This window comes from Camellia sinensis, chromosome 7 (genome assembly GCF_055761805.1).
Source record: "Camellia sinensis isolate YWXY chromosome 7, ASM5576180v1, whole genome shotgun sequence".
Classification (NCBI taxonomy): Eukaryota; Viridiplantae; Streptophyta; class Magnoliopsida; order Ericales; family Theaceae; genus Camellia; species Camellia sinensis.
In genome coordinates, this window is record NC_138967.1 from 20,185,405 (window position 1) to 20,205,146 (window position 19,742).

A 19,742-nucleotide genomic window follows, 5' to 3' on the forward strand; every position below is an offset into this window, starting at 1 on the left:
GGATTCATCAAGCTTGTTTCGAAAGATCCATTTGGTACCGATAATGGTATGATCTTTAGGTTTTGGCACAAGTTTCCACACTTTGTTTCTCTCAAATTGGTTAAGCTCTTCATGCATAGATATCATCCAATGTTCATCGAATTCGGCTTTTTGAAAGTTTTTAGGCACAATCTGTGAGAGAAAAGCCAAGTTACTACAAATATTTCTAAGTGAAGAGCGAGTTTCAATACCTTTTATAGGGCCACCTAGGATTAAATCCTTAGGGTGATTATGAACAAACTTCCATTCTCTTGGCAAATCATCATTGTTTCCTCCTTCTTCTTGAGGTGGAAGAATAGGTTGTTCAATCTCTTTATTCAACTTACATGGTTGGTTCTCTTCTTTGTAAATACTTGAATTTTCCACATTTGGTTCCAAATCTATATTATCACTAACAATTTGCTTTTGAGTAGAGATGTTAGTTTCATCAAATGTCACATGTGTAGATTCTTCCAGAACAAGAGTTCTTTTATTAAAAACACGAGAAGCTTTGCTAGTTAAGGAATAGCCAAGAAAAATTGCTTCATCACATTTTGAATCAAATTTACCTAAGTTATCCTTACCATTATTATGCACAAAACATTTATAACAAAAAACATGCAAGTGACTAATGTTGGGCTTTCTATCATGCCAAAGTTCATACGGAGTCTTTTTGAGAATAGGTCTAATTAATGCACGATTTAAAATATAGCATGCGTTGTGAACGGCTTCGGCCCAAAAATATTTAGGAAGATTATTTTCGCAAAGCATTGTTCTACTCATCTCTTCTAAAGTTCTATTCTTCTTTTCTTCTACACCATTTTGTTGAGGGGTTCTAGATGCTGAAAAATTATATCCAACACCATGCTCATCACAAAACAATTCTAACTTCTCATTTTCAAGTTCTCTACTATGGTCGGTTCGAATATTAGTAATAACAAAGCCTTTTTCATTTTGAATTCTACAACAGAGTTTTGTGAAAGAAGAAAAGGTTTTATCTTTGTGTGCTAAAAACATAACCCATGTAAATATTGAATAATCATCAATAATAACAAGATAATAACGTTTACCACCTAGACTAGATGTCCTTGAGGGACTAAATAAATCTATATGCAATAGTTGTAAAGATCTAGTTGTGGAAATATGAGATTTTGATTTAAATGATGTTTTAGTTTGTTTTCCTTGTTGACAAGCACTACAAAGATGATCTTTTTCAAATTTAATTTTTGAATCTTTTATCAAAAGTTTAGCAATTAAATCCATATGAGCATGACCAAGTCTTCTATGCCATAACCAACTATTTTCATTATTAACATATAAACATTTAACATCACTAGCATAGAGATCATTAAGATAAAAAACATAAACATTATCATGGTAGTTACCAACGAATAAAGCTTTATCATTTGTACTTTCAATTGTGCAATGTGATTTATCAAAAATAACTCGATTACCTTTATCACATAATTGACTAATACTAAGTAGGTTATGTTTAAGTCCATCAATAAGTAAAACATTTTCAATATAAGGGTTAGGAGAAATACAGATGCTACCAATACCGATGATTTTTTCTTTCTTGTTGTCTCCAAAAGTAACAAATCCTCCATCTTTCGATGATAGTTTAGTAAAGAATGATTTATCTCCGGTCATGTGTCTGGAACATCCACTATCAAGGTACCACTTCCCTTCTTTAGCTTTGGACTTAAAACAAACCTATAAGAGGACAATCAAGTGTTGGTTTTTGGTACCCATAGTTTCTTGGGTCCTTCTTGGTAAGCTTTGTTAGATCCCTTAACAATCCAAATCTTTTTAATTCCCATGTTTATATTATTTTTGAATGGACAAGAAGATATATAATGGTCTTTCTTTCTACAATAATGACAAGTAATATGAGGGTGCGTCATGAGAGGTGCCTTTTCAAAAATTGTATTGATATTATTTTGTTTTAATAGGGTCATATCTAATGCCCGCCTTATCGAAAACACATCTTTGATTTCCAAGAAGCATGTTAAAATTGTCTCGACCTTTTACAAAATTTTCAAGTGTTTTTGTTAAATCATCAACATTGTTTTGTAAAGCAATTTTCTCATTAGAGATGGTGTCAAAATTATTTTTCAAAACAATTTTTTCTTTCTTTAATTCTTCTACATTAATAGATAAAGATGCAACAGATTTCTTCAATACATTATTTTTGGCACAAACTTTTCTAAATTCATTTTGTAGTTCATGGAATGCACTTTCAAGTTCTTCATAAAGAGTAGTTACCTCATCTTGAGTAGAGTCTTCATCTTCAAGAGCCATGAGGCATAAGTTGGCTACTTCATTTTCAATTTCATCACTTGAGCTTTCATCTTCACTTTCTCCCCAAGCTGCTACCATGGCCTTTTTGTTTCTTTTGTAGTCTTTTCTATGATTCTTCAATTTTGGACAATCCATCTTCATATGTCCAGGGTTTTTGCACTTATAGCAAATATAAGCTCTTTCTTGAAAGGTCTTCTTCCTTCATAATTATTTTTCTTGAAGTACTTTTTGAGATTTCTACTAAGCATGGCATAGCTTTCATCCTCACTAGAGTTTTCATGTTCTTCTTCATTTGTTGAGGCTTTAAATGTTTTGTTTTTGTTTTCAACATCATCATGTCCTTTCATGGTGATCTCATGAATCATAAGGGAACCCATAAGCTCATCCAATCCAAGTGTGGAGAGATTTTTGGATTCTATAATGACCATGACCTTTGCTTCCAAATTCTTTGGTAAACACCTAAGAATTTTTCTTACCAACTCACTGTTAGTACAAGTTTTGCAAAGAGATTTCAAAGAGTTTACAATTTCCGTAAATCTAGTAAACATACTTGAAATAGATTCATCAGAGTTCATTTTAAACAATTCATAACTATGAATAAGCATATCAATACGAGATTCCTTCACTTGGTTTGTACCTTCATACATTACCTCAAGTTTGTCCCAAATTTCTTTTGCCGAATCACAACTTGAAATTCTATTATACTCCTTAGAGCCTAATCCACAAACAAGGGTGAGTTTGGCTTTAGCATTGGCTTGCAATAATTTATGATCCCTCTCATCAAATTCATCTTTAGTTTTAGGTACACTAATATTGTCTACTAATTTAGTAGGAATTTTTGGACCTTTGGTGACAATAATCCATATGGCATAATCAGTGGCTTGTAGGTATAAGGTCATCTTATCCTTCCAATGACTATAGTTGTTTCCGTCAAACAATGGTGGCCTATTTGTGGCTTGTCCTTCAGCTAAGGTTGCCATGGATCGAAATTCCTAGATGGTTAAATCTAAAACAAGAGTCTAGGCTCTGATACCAATTGTTACCCAAAAGACAACCTAAGAGAGGGGGGTGAATTAGGTTTTTACAATTAAAAATTAATAATACCCTAATAAAATTATGACTAGCACAATAGATAAATATAGTTAATGAAATAAAAATAATTAAAACCAGTATTCTAACAACTATGTCAGTTAATGATTTTAGCACAGTGAAAATGTGAAATATAGTTACAACAATTTAAATAAAATAAAGAGATAAGGGAGAGAGAGGCAAACAAATTTATAGTGGTTCGGCTTCAACTCGGCCTATGTCCACTCCTCAAGCTTCACTTGAGATTTTCCACTATGCTCTACCTTCACGGGGGTGCTAGCAACCTCTTTACAAATGGAGTAATCCTCCACGGATTTTACACAGACTTTCTAAGTGAAGAACGCTAAGTGTACTACACTCTTACAAGGTTGAAAAGAAGGTGTTTTTGCTTTCACAGAAAGCTACAAGAATTATCTCTCAAAGATAGATATAAAAATGAAGCTCTGGTTTTTCTATAAACCTCACACAGGAAAGATGGGCTTAAAGCTATACGTCTCAGTATATAATTTTTGAAAGAGGATGTAAAGAAAAATTGAAGAACACTCCTCAGAGAATTTTTCAGAGAATAGATGTGAGTGATTATAGATCAAAGAATATTTTCTGGTTTTTTTTGTAGCTTGTTTACATTAGAGGCTTTGGTATATATATTGAAAATTATAGTCGTTTATAACCGTTGTATTCATTTGAATTTATAACCGTTTATAGCCGTTGTAGTGATTTGAATTTATAGCCGTTTATAGCCGTTGTATTCCATCATTACTGATTTGAATACCTTCCATTCCATTATTACAAATTTGAATATCTTCCACTTGAACATTTTGAACTGCTTTTGTGCTGGGCTATTTAAACCTCTGTTTTTGGGCTGTTTGAACTCCCGATTTACTCAAATATTAAACACATTCTAACAACATTTAGGATAAAGGTTTAGGTGAGAAATAATTGGACAAAATAAATTTTGATTATATTTTTCTCTTTCAAATAAATCATCAAAATAAATTTTGATTCTATTTTTCTCTTCCAAACAAATTAAAACATAATTAAATAAATCATCAAAATAAATAAGTCTAGCTGTAGTGACATACACAATGACAATCTCTATGACACAAAAAAAATTAAGGGCGAATTAAAGCCATCGTTCCTCAAGTTTGACACCTATTTCATTGTAGTCACTGTAATTCTAATTGTGACAATTAAATCCCTCAAGTTTTAATTCCAAATCAACTTCATCCCAGAAGGAAATATAAAAATAAACTATTAACCCAAAAGTTGTATTAATTACTATAAGGCCCTATGCCTTTATTAGTATAATTATAAAATCCTTGTAAAATTGTGTGTATGTAGAATTGCATTTAGGTTGATTAAAATTTTCACTACAATATCTGCATAATTGATTATTTTCTTTTATTTTTAATATGGAGCGACTATTGCTAAATCATTATTTTTATTTGGAAGTGTTAATATGGATAAAATTTTACATTGCTCTTTTAAGAATTTTATTAGTAGAGTATTGACTGTGTTCAGTCAAATTCTTTAAATATTGTTCTTATTTTAGAAATATAATATGCTTAAAAACCAACAACTTAAACAAATAGACATGATAATACACAAAATTATTGGGATTATTTACCAATAAATCCTACTTCACAAACTATTATACCAAATAGTCCCACTTTTATTCTATTATACCAAATAGTCCTGTTGGTGGGTTGATTTGGTCCTTTTTGATTTTTTTTTTTTATTAACCATGTGAAGCACACACTGTATCCAACAATCCAAAGCCTCAAAGGCTTCGTCGGAGACTCCTTCCGACTCACCACCAACACCGACAAAACAACGAACACGAACGCGAAGTTCCACAACAGATCCAGAATCACGATCGGCTTCGAGTACGCCCAATCGCTCTGCCTCGCTTCGATCTGCTCCGCCGCCGCCTCTCTTACCCTCAACTCTGGCTCGCGCATCATTCTCCGACTGCCGCGGAGGCTCGGCGGGCGGTGCACGAACCGGCGGCTCAGGAAGATCTGATCGGTCAGCAACGGCGTCGCATCGATTAGCTATTGTGTGTGTGTGTCTGTCCCTCGCAATGTATGTGTGTATCTGTGTGTGTGTGTCTGTCTGTGTGTATCTGTGTGTGTGTGTCTGTCTGTGTGTATCTGTGTGTGTATATGTATGTGTGTGTATGTCTGTGTGTATCTGTGTGTGTGTGTTTGTCTATGTGTATCTGTGTGTGTGTATCTGTGTGTGTATATGTGTGTGTGTGTCTGTCTGCCCCTCACAATGTATGTGTGTATCTGTGTGTGATAGGAGAAAGATGGGACTAAACAGTTTAATAGAATAAAAATGGGACAAATTGGTTCATAAGTTCAAATTTTGGGATTTATTGGTAAATCTCCCAAATTATTGTTAATGTTATATGAGTGTGTACCAACATTTTTATATTAAAATTTTGTTATTAAATCATAATTAGTTGCTCCAACAAATTGGAAATTGCTAACAAGGTCGCAAATTTTTGCAACATTTAATAGATATTGGTACTACTACAGAAACTACTAGAAGGAGAGTTGAAAAAATAATTGAAGAAATCTTTTTTTTATCAAGATCAAAAATATTATTCACCCAAAAAAAGATAAAAAATATCTACTGTGTGATAAAAAGAAAAAGAAAAAAGAAGGTATTTTTATAATATAACAAAACTTAAGAGGCAAGAATATAATAATTAGAACCTTAGGGTCAACACTGAAAAGCAAAAAGGAACAAAGTAGAACAAGATAGGAAATATAAGGATCAAATTAATAAAATTCAAAAGACCAAACTCGCTTGGCACATTATAGTTGATGACTAAAAGTGTGAGTCTAGCATTTATCTTTCAATTTCTACCACCATCTCCATTTTTTGTGTTATGAAAGCATGATTTCAATATTTCAATCCAGATTGACTGGTTTAGACTCTGTACTCAATTTACACACCACTTGCCTTAGCAACAAAAACAAACAGAGATGGCATATGGCTTTTGCTACAATCTATTGTTCCAGGGGCTTCTCTGCTTGCTTGGAAGCCAACAAAAAGAGAAAGGTATCCCCTAGTCTTCCTTCTAACCCATTGTCATCAATGTTTTTGAACCTCCAGACCCCTGTTTCAGTAACATTGATAAGTCAAGCCTTACCCAACTTGTCAACAAGAAAAATCTAACCCAGCTTGTTGAAAAATATGATGGAGTTGAAGGTTTAGCTTCCGCCTTCAAAGCCAATTTGGAGCATGGAATAAATGCAGATGACAAAGAAGATATTTCGAACAGACACGAAGCTTTTGGCACTAACACATATCGAAGACCTCCCACGAAGTGTTTCTATCGTTTTGTGTGGGAGGCTTTGAAAAATCATAGTATTCTGATCCTTTTAAGTCTGTGCAGCTCTTTCACTTGGCTTTGGCATCAAAGAAAATGGGCTGAAAGAAGGGTGGTATGATGGAGGAAGCATATTTGTTGCTGTCTTTCTTGTCATAGCAGTCTCACCAGGAAGTAATTTCAAGCAGAATAGGCAATTTCTCAACTTATCTAAAGTTAGCACCAATATCCCAATTAATGTTGTGAGAAATGGAAGGCGAAAACAAGTTTTGATTTTCGAAATTGTTGTTGGGGATGTTGTTTGCTTGAAGATTGGAGACCAGGTTCCAGCTGATGGGTTGTTTTATACATGGTCACTCGCTACAAGTTGATGAATCAAGCATGACAGGCAAAAGTGAAAATGTAGAGGTAAATTTCACTCAAAATCCGTTCTTGTTTTCTGGTACCAAGGTGGCTGATGGGTTTGGCCGAATGCTTGTCACATCGGTTGGCATGAACACGACATGGGGTGAGATGTTGAGCACAATCAGCCGCGACACCAATGAGCAGACGCCTTTACAAGCCCGTCTCAACAAGCTAACCTCGGCCATAGGTAAGGTTGGTTTGGTTGCTGCTTTCCTAGTTCTTGTAGTGTTATTGGTTCGCTACTTCACAGTGAATACAAAAGATGCGAATGGAAATACAGAGTTCAACGGAAGCAAGACAGAAGTTGATGATATTATCAATTCTATTGTGGGGATTGTAGCTGCTGCAGTAACTATTGTTGTTGTTGCGATTCCTGAAGGCTTGCCATTGGCTGTCACACTTACTTTCGCTTATTCCTTGAAGAGAATGATGGCTGATCAAGCAATGGTACCGAAGCTCTCTGCTTATGAAACAAAGGGTTCAGCCACCGACATATGTACTGTCAAAATGGGCACCCTCACACTCAACCAGATGCAGGGGACAAAGTTCTGGCTCGGCCGAGAATCTATACAGGAAAGGAGTTCAACTTCAATTTCAGACAATATTCTTGAATTGCTCCACCAAGGAGTCTGTTTGAATACCACATGTTCTATTTACAAGTCCACTTCAGGATCCGAGTTCAAGTTCTTCAGCAGCCTACTGAAAAGATTGCTATCTTGGGCTGTCTTGGGAACTAAATATGGATATTAAGAAACTGAAGCAGAGTTTCTCAATTCTCCATGTTGAAGCCTTCAATTCAACAAAGAAAAGAAGCGGCATTTCAATGAGGAAGAAGGATGACAATACGATCAACATGCACTGGAAAGGAGCTGCAGAGATGGTATCACAATGTGTTCCCATTACTATAATTTCCCTGGAAAAATAAAGGTTTTGGATGATGTTGAAAAGAAGAAATTTGATCAAATGATTCAAAATATGTCCGCGACCAGGCTTCGATGCATTGCTTTTGTTCATAAACAAGTGCAAGAAGAAAAGAATGAAGGACAACAGCTTGACCCTTTTGGAACTGGTAGGTATAAAGGATTCATGTTGGCCTGGTGTCCAGTAGGTAGTGAAAGCTTGTCAGTATGCTGGACTGAACATCAAAATGATCACTCGTGACAATGTTTTCACTGCTAGAGCTATAGCCATTAGGGATAAGAGATGAATAGTGAAGCAGTGGTAACGAATTTGGCAATTACATGCTAGAGGTGCGATTGGAGAAAGTTGATAAAATCTGTGTGACGGCAAGATCTTCCCCATTCGATAAACTTCTCATGGTGCAATGCTTGAAACAGAAAAGCCATGTTGTGGCGGTTACTGGTGATGGCACAAATGATGCACCGACATTGAAGGAAGCCGATATTGGACTTTCCATGGGAATTCTTTGGACTGAGGTGCTAGAGAGAGCTTAGACATTTTCATTTTAGATGATAACTTCGGTTTTGTAGCCACGGTCTTGATGTAGGGAAGATATGTTTACAATGAATTCTAACTACAGAAACTTACCCCAAATTTCAGGTAATTACATCATCATTATTATTACTTTTTGGTATCTCTCTCTCTCTCTCTCTCTCTCTCTCTCTCTCTCTCTCTATGTTAATTTGGTGGTATCTCCCAATAGACGTACATGATGCAATTGTGGGGAAGAAGTTCTGGAGGAAGCAAAGTTGCTGGCATTTTTTGGAATCTCCATATCCTACCTCTAAACAGGTCATAAATTTTCTTGTCTTCCTTTATATTCAATTGAAGTAAATTGTCCATGTAGATGCAATACACTTGCCTCAACTTGCTACTTGGATGCTGTATACTTTGCATGAATTGTGTGGGAAAATTAGATGTTTGAATGTACTCTGCATGAATTCTGTTTGTTTACCATGCTTGCAATTGCTTTCTGTATTCTATCTATTTTCTGTGTACATGATCTCAAATTTTAACATGCTGCTATTGACTAATATACTTGCGTGTTTGCCTTGAAGTCCTATTTTGATTATGTTATGTCATTCTTTCTCAGTACATATTGTTTTGGTCAAGAGTCCTCAACCTTATTTCTGTTTCAGCTGTTGTTCAAGGAAGGAATATTGTTCAAAGAAAGAAAAAATTAAATAAATAAAAAATAAAAAATAGTAGTGCACCAAGAGATTCAGAGAATACATTAAGCCTTGATTTCCTTTTTCAATTATATTCCTCTGCTATTTTTGCCCTTTTTTCATAAGAAAGAGAGATCAACCTTTATCACTCATCAATGTTATGTTGCAAAATATAGGTTTATATACTAAATTATTCTTCTTTTTTTCCCCTTTCCGTCCCAAATGCCAAGTTCTAGCTTTTCTAGTCGAACTAATATGGTGAAGAATTCTTTTCCCTTTTTTTTTTTTTTTTTTTTTTTTTGTGTGTGTGTGTGGCTTAATTGATGCATTCTGAATTTGCAAATACTATTTCTAAACATCTATTTGATTGCATTTAAAAACACTTCAAAGATGATTCGGTAGAACATCAAAATTACCAAATCCAATGATCTATTAATGCTAAATGTAAGTTTCGGTGACATTTGCAGACATGTATTCCAACAAGTGGCCTCCTTGAAATTCTTGAGCTGCCGGGAACTCCTCAATAAATATCAGAATCATCAACTAAATGTGTCAAAAATGATGAATGGATTTCTTTCACCAGATCATAGTGAAATTTTGAGATCAAATGGTGTGCAATATAGTCTGTATGTTCTCTCTTTCTTTAAAGCCTCTTCAAATTCGACTTGTTTTCTCTTTTTGATAAAAAAAAAAATAGGGCCATCTTACTACTGTCTTAGTCTTGCAAGTTCCACGAAGAATTTAAATAGAAAACCATTACTGTCACAAAATTGCTCTTCATTTTAAAATAATAATAATAATAATAATAATAAATTGATAGGTAATTAATAATTCAATGGTAGTGAAACTGTGTAAACAAAGCTAAAAAGAAGGAGCATACCCCTTGTACAAAACAATAGTACAACTAACAAAGCTGACCTGTCTCTAGACTAAGCTTTCCTTGAAGAAAAAACGATATCAACTTAAAAAAGCTTTGACAATGTCAAGGAACCAAAATAGATTATGACTTCCAGCTATAGCTTCAGGATCTGATCTTTGCCCTCATATCTTCTTCAACCATCTTGAATATTTTTTGCGGCATCTCTCCTTATTTGAGTGAATACTAAAAGGGTGACCCAGAATTGTGGTTTTAGTAATTGTTTAGTGTCCCCGTGATAAACGAACAAGCTTAAAACCGTTCCATAAACTACTTTGTACGAAATTTACTATAAAAAAAAAAATACAGCTTTTACAATTCCTTATGTAATAAAACAATACTTACAATACGGTATGAACAAACATAATGATAAAATTAGTAATACCTATGACACATCTTAGGCTACAACCTCCAATTACAAGAAAGAAAAAAAAAAACAAAAAGAAAAAGATTATTGAATCTGATTTTCTGCTAAGAGACAATTATTTATTACATTGTTTTAGAGGTCTAATTCCCAAACCAGTATGCCATTTATGAGTACAAACAGTTTTCAAACTGATTTTAGCACCAGATTGCTTCAAATCAGCTCTGGTTTATAAATATGATCTGATCGACCCTTCTATATCCTTAAGCACCTCAACATGTAGGATGGATAAAGAACAATAATTTGAAAGATTACCTTCTGGTATGTCTAAGACAAAAGTACAAGTTTTATTATTTCCTTACATCTTAAACCAACACTTAAAATATAGTAATTGAATATACATAATGATAACAGTAGCAACACCTACGACATATCAAATATTCAGTACCTAACTATTCATATTTACAAGTTTTTTGTATAGCTCCATATGAGGTAGCTGAAAAATAGCTTCTCTGGAACAGGTATGCACTTCACAAGCCAACCAATCGGCCAAGATACTGCAGCAAATCGAATACATACTGCCCATTGCCTCCAATTCAACCTCTCTGTGCTCGCAAATTTCTTCAAGAATTCCACCATAACCACTTGAAGAACAACGGTTATCCCAATGATTGCCAAAAATAACTTGCTCCTGTGTATTCCCTTGAAAACATTCTTCTTCTCGAGCTTCCTTGCATTGAATTCATTGAAAACTTGGCAGAGCACGAAAGTATTGAAGATCAGTGTGTCGTTGACATTTGTATTCACCCCAAAGATTGATTCGCCTCTGAATTGTAAGGTCAATAGCACGGCTACCTGGTAGAATGCTTGAGCTAGCAAGTTCCTCCACATAATGTTGGAGATGAGTGGCTTAGTCCGACCTACAGGTGGTTTTTCCATGAGCTCCTTGGAGGGCTTCTCTGTGGCTAGAGCTAATGCACCCAACGTGTCCATGATCAAGTTTACCCACAATAACTGGACCGCTGTAAGTGGGACTTGACCAGCTGAAACTGCTGCAACAAAGTTGATAACAAGGGCAGTAACATTCACAGTGAGCTGGAATTGGATGAATTTTTGGATGTTGTTGTAAACACATCTTCCCCACTTCAAGATCGTGACTACAGAACCAAAGTTATCGTCTAAAATGACAATGTCTGAGCTCTCTTTAGCCACCTCAGTCCCTTGAATTCCCATAGAAAGACTAATATCAGCTTCCTTCAATGCTGGTGCATCATTTGTGCCATCACCAGTAACTGCCACAACATGGACTTTCTGTTTCAGGCATTGCACCATAAAAAGTTTATCGAATGGGGAAGATCTTGCCATCACACAGATTTTATCAACTTTCTCCAATCACTCCTCTGGCGTGTAATTGCGAAATTCCTCACCTTCTACCACTGCTCCACTATTTATGTCTTGATTAGGCCCAAGTATCCCACATTCAGTGGCTATAGCTCTAGCAGTGAAAACATTGTCACCAGTGATCATTTTGATGTTCACGCCAACATATTGACAAGCTTTCACAGCTTTTTTCACATCAGGTTGACATGGATCCTTTATATATGAAAGATTGGTAAAGAGAGAGAGAGAAAAGAGAGAGACTGAAATGAGAGATTGATATATACAATGTCTGTTATTGTATTTGTGTGTTTACAAGAGAATGAGCTCTCTCTCTTTATAGAGAGGAGAAGGAGACAATGGAGCACCGAAAGCATAAGACAATACATTAAAAACAATATAAAAGTGAAAGTGTGTGGTAGTGGGTGTTTGCCCTTTACAGCTACAAATGCACTATAGTGTGATGTATATTATATGTTAACAGCCCCCCGCAAACTCAAGGAGGGTAGGCATCGACCAAGTTGAGTTCGAAAACAAGATCACGGAAGCGCCCAGGAGGATGAGCCTTGGTGAAAATATCAGCAGGTTGATCGGCAGAAGCAATAGGAAGAAGATGAACAGTACCACGTGTAACATGCTGTCGAATGAAATGACAATCAATCTCAATATGCTTGGTGCGATCATGAAAAACATCATTGTGAGCAATCTGAATGGCACTCTGATTGTCACAATAAAGAGAGGTAGCGCCAGAAGAGGAAACACCCATATCAGTGAGGAGTCAGCGAAGCCAGAGAAGTTCCTGAGTAGTATCAGCAAGAGCTCGGTATTCAGCTTCGGTGCTAGAACGGGCAGTGAGGGATTGTTTCTTGCTACGCCAAGTAAGAAGAGAATCCCTAGGAAGAAGCAGAATCCCGTGGTGGAGCGTCGATCCGTAGGATCCCCAGCCCAATCAGCATCAGAAAAGGCACGCAGTTCAAGAGAGGAGGAAGCAGAGTAGTGAAGGCCATGGAACAGAGTGCCTTTGAGGTATCGAAGGATGTGGAGTAGAGCAGTATAGTGGGGAGTGCGAGGAGCCGACATGTACTGACTAACAATGTGAACAGCATAGGCAATGTCAGGACGAGTCACTGTGAGATAGACAAAACTACCGACGAGCTAGCGATAAAGAGTAGCATCATTGAGGAGAGCCCCATCGAGAGGAGTAAGACGAATCTGAGGATCAACTGGAGTAGATGTAGTTTTGCAATCAGTAAGACCAGCACGAGCCAGAAGATCGGATGCATATTTGGCCTGAGATAAATAAGAACCAGTAGAATCATGAGAGACTTCAAGGCCTAAAAAGTAGTTAAGAGTACCAAGGTCTTTCATCTCAAACTGACGGTGGAGAAAACGTTTGAGGTGGAGAATACCAGCTGCATCATTACCAGTGATAATCATATCATCCACATACAGAAGGAGAAGAGTGGTACCATGAGGAGTAGTCCGTATAAAAAGAGCAGAGTCATAGGAGCTAGAGGTGAACCCGAAGTCATGAATGGTAGAACTGAACTTATCAAACCAAGCGCGGGGTGCTTGCTTGAGGCCATAGAGGGCACGTTGTAGTTTGCAAACCTTATGAGGGGGAAAAGTAGACCCAGGTGGAGGTTGCATGTAGACCTCCTCAAGAAGATTACCATTGAGGAAAGCATTTTTGACATCCATTTGAAAGAGCTCCCAGTGGCGAGCAGCAGCAACAGCCAGTAAACTGCGAACAGAGGTAAGCCGAGCAACAGGGGAGAAGGTTTCCTCATAATCAATCCCATGTTCCTGGTTGAAACCCTTGGCAACAAGACGAGCTTTGTAACGTTCAATAGAGCCATCAGAATGAGTCTTGATTTTGTAAACCCGTTTGCAGCCAATCGCAGTTTTGCCAGGAGGAAGATCAACAAGATCCCAAGTATGAGTTTTGTCCAAGGCTTGAAGTTCATCAGTCATAGCTTGCTGCCAAAGAGGATTAGTACAAGCCTCACGATAGGAGGTAGGTTCATATGTAGAAAAGGTAGCAGACCCAACAATATAATCACGAAAGTGGATAGGAGGTTGAGTTACCCGGTGTGGTCGACCCATAGGAGGATCGGTGGGAGGAAGAACCGGTGGAGAAGAAGGTGGTGCAGGGAGAGGTGGACCTTCAGGGAGAGCAGTCTGGTCAGGAGTAGGAGTGAGCAAGGGCGTCTCAATGAAGGAGGAACCTGTATCAGAATCATCAGAGAAGAGATCTATGGAAGGATTAGTAAACAGTACATTAGTGGAAGGTGCAGGTAAGTGAAAGGAGGATAGGGAGGAAAACATTTGGTGCTCCCAAAAAACAACATGACGGGAGATACGAAGATGTTTAGAGATAGGGTCCCAACAGCGAAAACCTTTATGTTCAATTCCATACCCAAGAAAGCAACAAAGACGAGAACGAGATTCAAGCTTGGTGTGTTCATGAGATTGAAGGAGAACAAAGCAGGTAGAGCCAAAAACCCGAAGATTAGTATAGGGAGGGGGAGTGCCATGCAGACGTTCAAAGGGAGTTTGATTATGGATGACAGGGGTAGGAGCACAATTGATAGTGTAGACAGCAGTGAGGGCAGCTTCCCCCCAAAAGCTTTCAGGGCAGGAAGAAGAGAGAAGGAGAGCACGAGTAGTGTCAAGAATATGCCTATGTTTCCGTTCAGCACGGCCATTTTGCTGGGACGTGCCAGCACAGGAACGATGAGGCAGTGTACCATGACTCTGAAGAAAAGAAAGGAAATTTGAATCCCGATATTCCATAGCATTGTCAGAGCGAAAAAGTTTGATGGATTTGGAAAATTGGGTGTGAATCATTTGGGCAAATCGATAATAAAGGGTTTTGAGTTCAGACCGAGTTTTCATGAGAAAAATCCAAGTAAACTGGGAAAAATCATCAATAAAAACAACAAAATAACGAGATCCCCCCATAGTAGTAGTAGGGGAGGGGCCCCAAATATCCGAATGTATAAGATCAAAAGGTGCACAGGAAACAGAAGTACTTTTATTGAATGATAAAGCAGGTTGTTTGGCAAGTTGACAGGGTATACAATCGAAAGTATCTGGAATTACATGACCCAATTGTCCACTAGAAACCAAAGACTTTAAGCGATTAATAGAAATATGCCCTAAGCGACAATGCCAAAGATGAAAAGGAGATAATGAGGAAGCAGATGCAGGAGCAGCGATCTGAGGGGAGTCAGGAACATGAAGGTGAATGAGCTCATAGAGACGTCCGTGCTTACGGCCGATCCCAATAGTCTGCCCCGTCTAAGGGTCCTACACCAAACAATTAGTAGTAGAAAAGGTGATAGTTAGACCAAGTTCACATAATTGACCAATAGAGATAAGGTTTAAGGTGAGAGCAGGGATATGATAAACTTGAGGTAAATATAAAGAAGATGTGGAAACAGTACCAATATGACGGACAGTCATGAGAAAACCATCAGCGGTTTGAATTGAGGGAATATGAGGAGATGAAGAGATGGAAGAAAATATAGTTGAACTGTAGGTCATATGATTACAACAGGCAGAGTCAAAATACCAAGAAGAGTTACCTGGAATTACAGACAAAGCAGTATGAGGAGGTGTACCAGAAGGGGAGAGAAGGTGTTTGAACATGGCCTCGACATCCGTTGGAGAAAAGAGAGGGGTTGACGGAGCAGGAGACTCAGAAAAACCCTCAGCGGCAGCAGCAACAGTGTGATGAGACTGATTCCCGGAATGAGACTGATTCCCGGAACGATGAAAGCTCTCCCAAGGAGAACCACCGCGAGAAGAGTGGCTGTTGGAGGATGAGCGGGATGGATTGCGAAAACAATCCTGTTGCAGATGACCAAGACTAAGTTTGTTGCAGTATCGGCAGGTTCTGACGGGGCAATTGACCAGGAGATGTGTTGAAGGAAGGCCCCGATTCTGACAGTAGAGGCAGGCAGTGGTCCGCTGGGTGAATGATGGCCGGTACGGAGGAGTGGCAAGAACAGAGTCTACATGATGAGTTTGGAGAGTACCAAGACGAGTTTCCTCTGATAGCAACTCAGAAATAGCTTGTTCCAGAGTGAGCAAAGGATGGCGATGAAGAAGAGAGGCACGTACGGGCTCAAAAGATGAAGTGAGAGCCATGAGAAAGTGCACCAACCTTTGCTGATTTCGATAGGCAGTAAATAAAACAGCATCTTCTTGGTGAGGCCAAGTCGGTTCGGAAAGAGCAAGCTGGTCCCAAACGGTGTACATTTGAGAAAGGAAGTCATTGATGGACTGACTAGATTCTTGGCGCATCCGATTAAGTTGGCTTTGAAGTTGATATTGATGAGCAAGACCAGTAGTCTGGTATCGTTCTTTCAAAAAATCCCAGATGTCTTTTGCAGGAGTAGTGACAGAGTCAAGCTGAAAGCGACCAAACTAAAGACTGATAAAGGAAACAGAAGTATTTCGAAACCAGGTAATGATTTGGTAATTCTTACTGTCCCATTCCTCAAGGCGATCTTCATATGTAGGAGTAGCAGGAGAAACACTGGTTTCAGCAGTGTCTTTCACCGGTTGGGTCATGTCCCCGATGGTAATTCGCCAGAGCTTCTTTCCTTTGAGGAAGGAAGACATGGCTTGGGCCCATAGAACATAGTTGGAACCATTCAAAATAGCGGAAATGGGATGGGAGGCATCATGACGATCCATAATAATAGTTGCGTAGGGTTAAATTGATAGGAATAGACCTGTAGGAGCAAAATTAGGTAAAACAGAGTGTACCAGTGAGTCCGGAAGGTCGAAAATAGCTAGGAAAGGTGGGCTGTGTAGAGATGATGTCAGCAGGATGGAAAATGATGTCAGCGGCGCACGTTAGCAGAGAGGGCGTGCGGCGCATGGTAGCAGAGAGGGCGTGCGGCGTATAGTAGCAGAATGGCGCACGAGGGTGCACAATAGCGGAACGGCGCACGCGCGGCTCACGGTAGACGAGTGGCGCACGTGGGTGCACGGTAGCAGGCGCGGCGCACGAAAGGGCAGAGTGGAAGGCGCGTGAAGGCGCGTGTGAGCGTGGCAACGGAAGCAGAGACGCGCCGAGCAAAAGGGCGGCGCGTGAGAGCGGGTGAGAGCGTTTCTGGTGACGGGCTTGGTGCCGTTGGAATCGTAAGGAGATTCCGAGCTGTTTGGTGTAGTTCCACTGTGTACGGGACTAAGCACCAAAATTGAAGAATGCCAGAATTGTATTACTGTGCTCTGATACCATGAAAGATTGGTAAAGAGAGAGAGAGAAAAGAGAGAGACTGAAATGAGAGATTGATATATACAATGTCTGTTATTGTATTTGTGTGTTTACAAGAGAATGAGCTCTCTCTCTTTATAGAGAGGAGAAGGAGACAATGGAGCACCGAAAGCATAAGACAATACATTAAAAACAATATAAAATTGAAAGTGTGTGGTAGTGGGTGTTTGCCCTTTACAGCTACAAATGCACTATAGTGTGATGTATATTATATGTTAACAATACCTACCAATCCCAAAAGGGTCAAGTTGTTGTCCTTCAAAATTTTGTTCAATTTTTTACCTTCATTCTCTTCTTCTTGAACTTGTTTATGAGCAAAAGTGACGCATCGAAGGCTGCTCGCGGCCACACCTTGAATCATTTGATCAAATTTCTTCCTTTCAACATCATCCAAGACCTTAATTTTTCCAGAGAAATCATGGTAATGGGAACACATTGTGAGTACCATCTCTGCAGCCCCCTTCTAGTGCACATTGATTGTGTTGTCATCTTTCTTCCTCATTGAAACGCCGCTTCTTTTCTTTGTTGAATTGAAGGCTTCAACATGGAGAATTGTACAACTCTACTTCAGTTTCTCCATATCCATGTTTAGTTCCAAGACAGCCCAAGAAAGAATTGCCTTTTGGTGGGGCTGCCAGAGAACTCAAACTCAGATCCTGAAGTCGACTTGAAAACAGAACCTGTGGTATTGAAACTGATACCTTGGTGGAGCAATTCAAGAACATTGTCTAAAATTGAAGTTGAACCTCTTTCCTTCATAGATTCTTGGCCGAGCCAGAACTTTGTCATCTTCATCTGGTTGAGTGTGAGGGTGCCTGTTTTGTCAGTACATATGATGGTGGCAGAACCCATTGTTTCACATGCAGAGAGCTTTCGTATCATTGCCTGATCAGCCATCATTCTCTTCATGGAATAAACCAAAGTAAGTGTGACAGCCAACGGCAAGCCTTCAGGAATCACAACAACAACAATAGTTACTGCAACAGCTACAATCCCCACAACAGAATTGATAATTTCATCAACTTTTGTCTTGCTTCCATTGAACTCTGTATTTCCATTCACATCTTTTGTATTCCCTGTGAAGTAGCGAACCAACAGCACTACAAGAACTACAAAAGCAATGACCAAACCAACCTTACCTATGGCCGAGGTTAGCTTGTTGAGTCAAGCTTGTAAAGGCGTCTGCTAATTGGCGTTGCGGCTGATTGTACTCATCATCTCACCCCATGTTGTGTTCATGCCAACCGATGTGACAAGCATTCGGCCAAACCCATCAGCCACCTTGGTACCGGAAAACAAGAATGGATTTTGAATGAAATTTACCTCTACATTTTCACTTTCGCCTGTCATGCTTGATTCATCAACTTGTAGCGAGTGACCATCTATTAACAACCCATCAGCTGAAACCTGGTCTCCAATCTTCAAGCAAACAACATCTCCAACAACAATTTCAAAAATCGAAACTTGTTGCCGCCTCCCATTTCTCACAACATCAATTAGGATATTGTTGCTAACTTTAGATAATTTGAGAAATTGCCTATTCTGCTTGAAAATACTTCCTGCTGAGACTGCTATGACAAGAAAGACAGCAACAAATATGCTTCCTCCATCATACCACCCTTCTTTCAGCCCATTTTCTTTTATGCCAAAGCCAAGTGAAAGAGCTGCACAGACTTAAAAGGATCATAATACTATGATCTTTCAAAGCCTCCCACACGAAACGATAGAAACATTTCGTGGGAGGTCTTCGATATGTGTTAGCGCCAAAAGCTTCGTGTCTGTCCGAAATATCTTCTTTGTCATCTCCATTTATTCCATGCTCCAAATTGGTTTTGAGGGCAGAAGCTAAATCTTCAACTCCATCATATTTTTCTACAAGCTGGGTTAGATTTTTCTTGTTGACAAGTTGGGTCAGGCTTGACTTATCAATGTTGCTAAAACAGGGGTGTGGAGGTTCAAAAACATCGATGACAATGACTGGGTTAGAAGGAAGAATAGGGGATACCTTTCTCTTTTTGTTGGCTTCCAAGCAAGCAGAGAAGGCCCTAGAACAATAGATTGTAGCAAAAGCCATATGCCATCTCTGTTTGTTTTTGTTGCTAAAACAAGTGGTGTGTAAATTGAGTACAGAGTCTAAACCAGTCAATCTGGATTGAAATATTGAAATCATGCTTTGATAACACAAAAAATGGAGATTTTCGTATCGAAAGAAAAATAATATATAATTAATGGTTGTGTAGGCAATTGTCATTCCCTTGGAGTTATCCAACAATGTTAGGTATCATGAAAACCTTTCACGCATGAAAGTTTTGTGACCCTTGGATTACACTTGGAATAAAGCACCACACACTAATGAAGATAATCCAAGGATCATAAATCTTTCATGATCATTTTCATGAAATAATTTTCATGATCTCTAACTTTTCTCTTATTTATAACCCTTGCATACCGCGTTAGTAGTTAGTTCTTGGGTAGCTCACTTAACTAATACTCGGTGGTGCTGTTGC

At 38.4% G+C, this 19,742-nt stretch overlaps 2 pseudogenes; both read right to left on the reverse strand.

The window, feature by feature from the left end:
• The window catches only part of LOC114264688 (putative calcium-transporting ATPase 13, plasma membrane-type), a 52,011-nt pseudogene extending 46,642 nt beyond the window's left edge, over nt 1-5,369 (reverse strand).
• Nucleotides 5,370-10,772: 5,403 nt separating this feature from the next.
• LOC114259793 (putative calcium-transporting ATPase 13, plasma membrane-type) lies at nt 10,773-19,455 on the reverse strand (annotated as a pseudogene).
• Between the last annotated feature and the right edge of the window lie 287 nt (nt 19,456-19,742).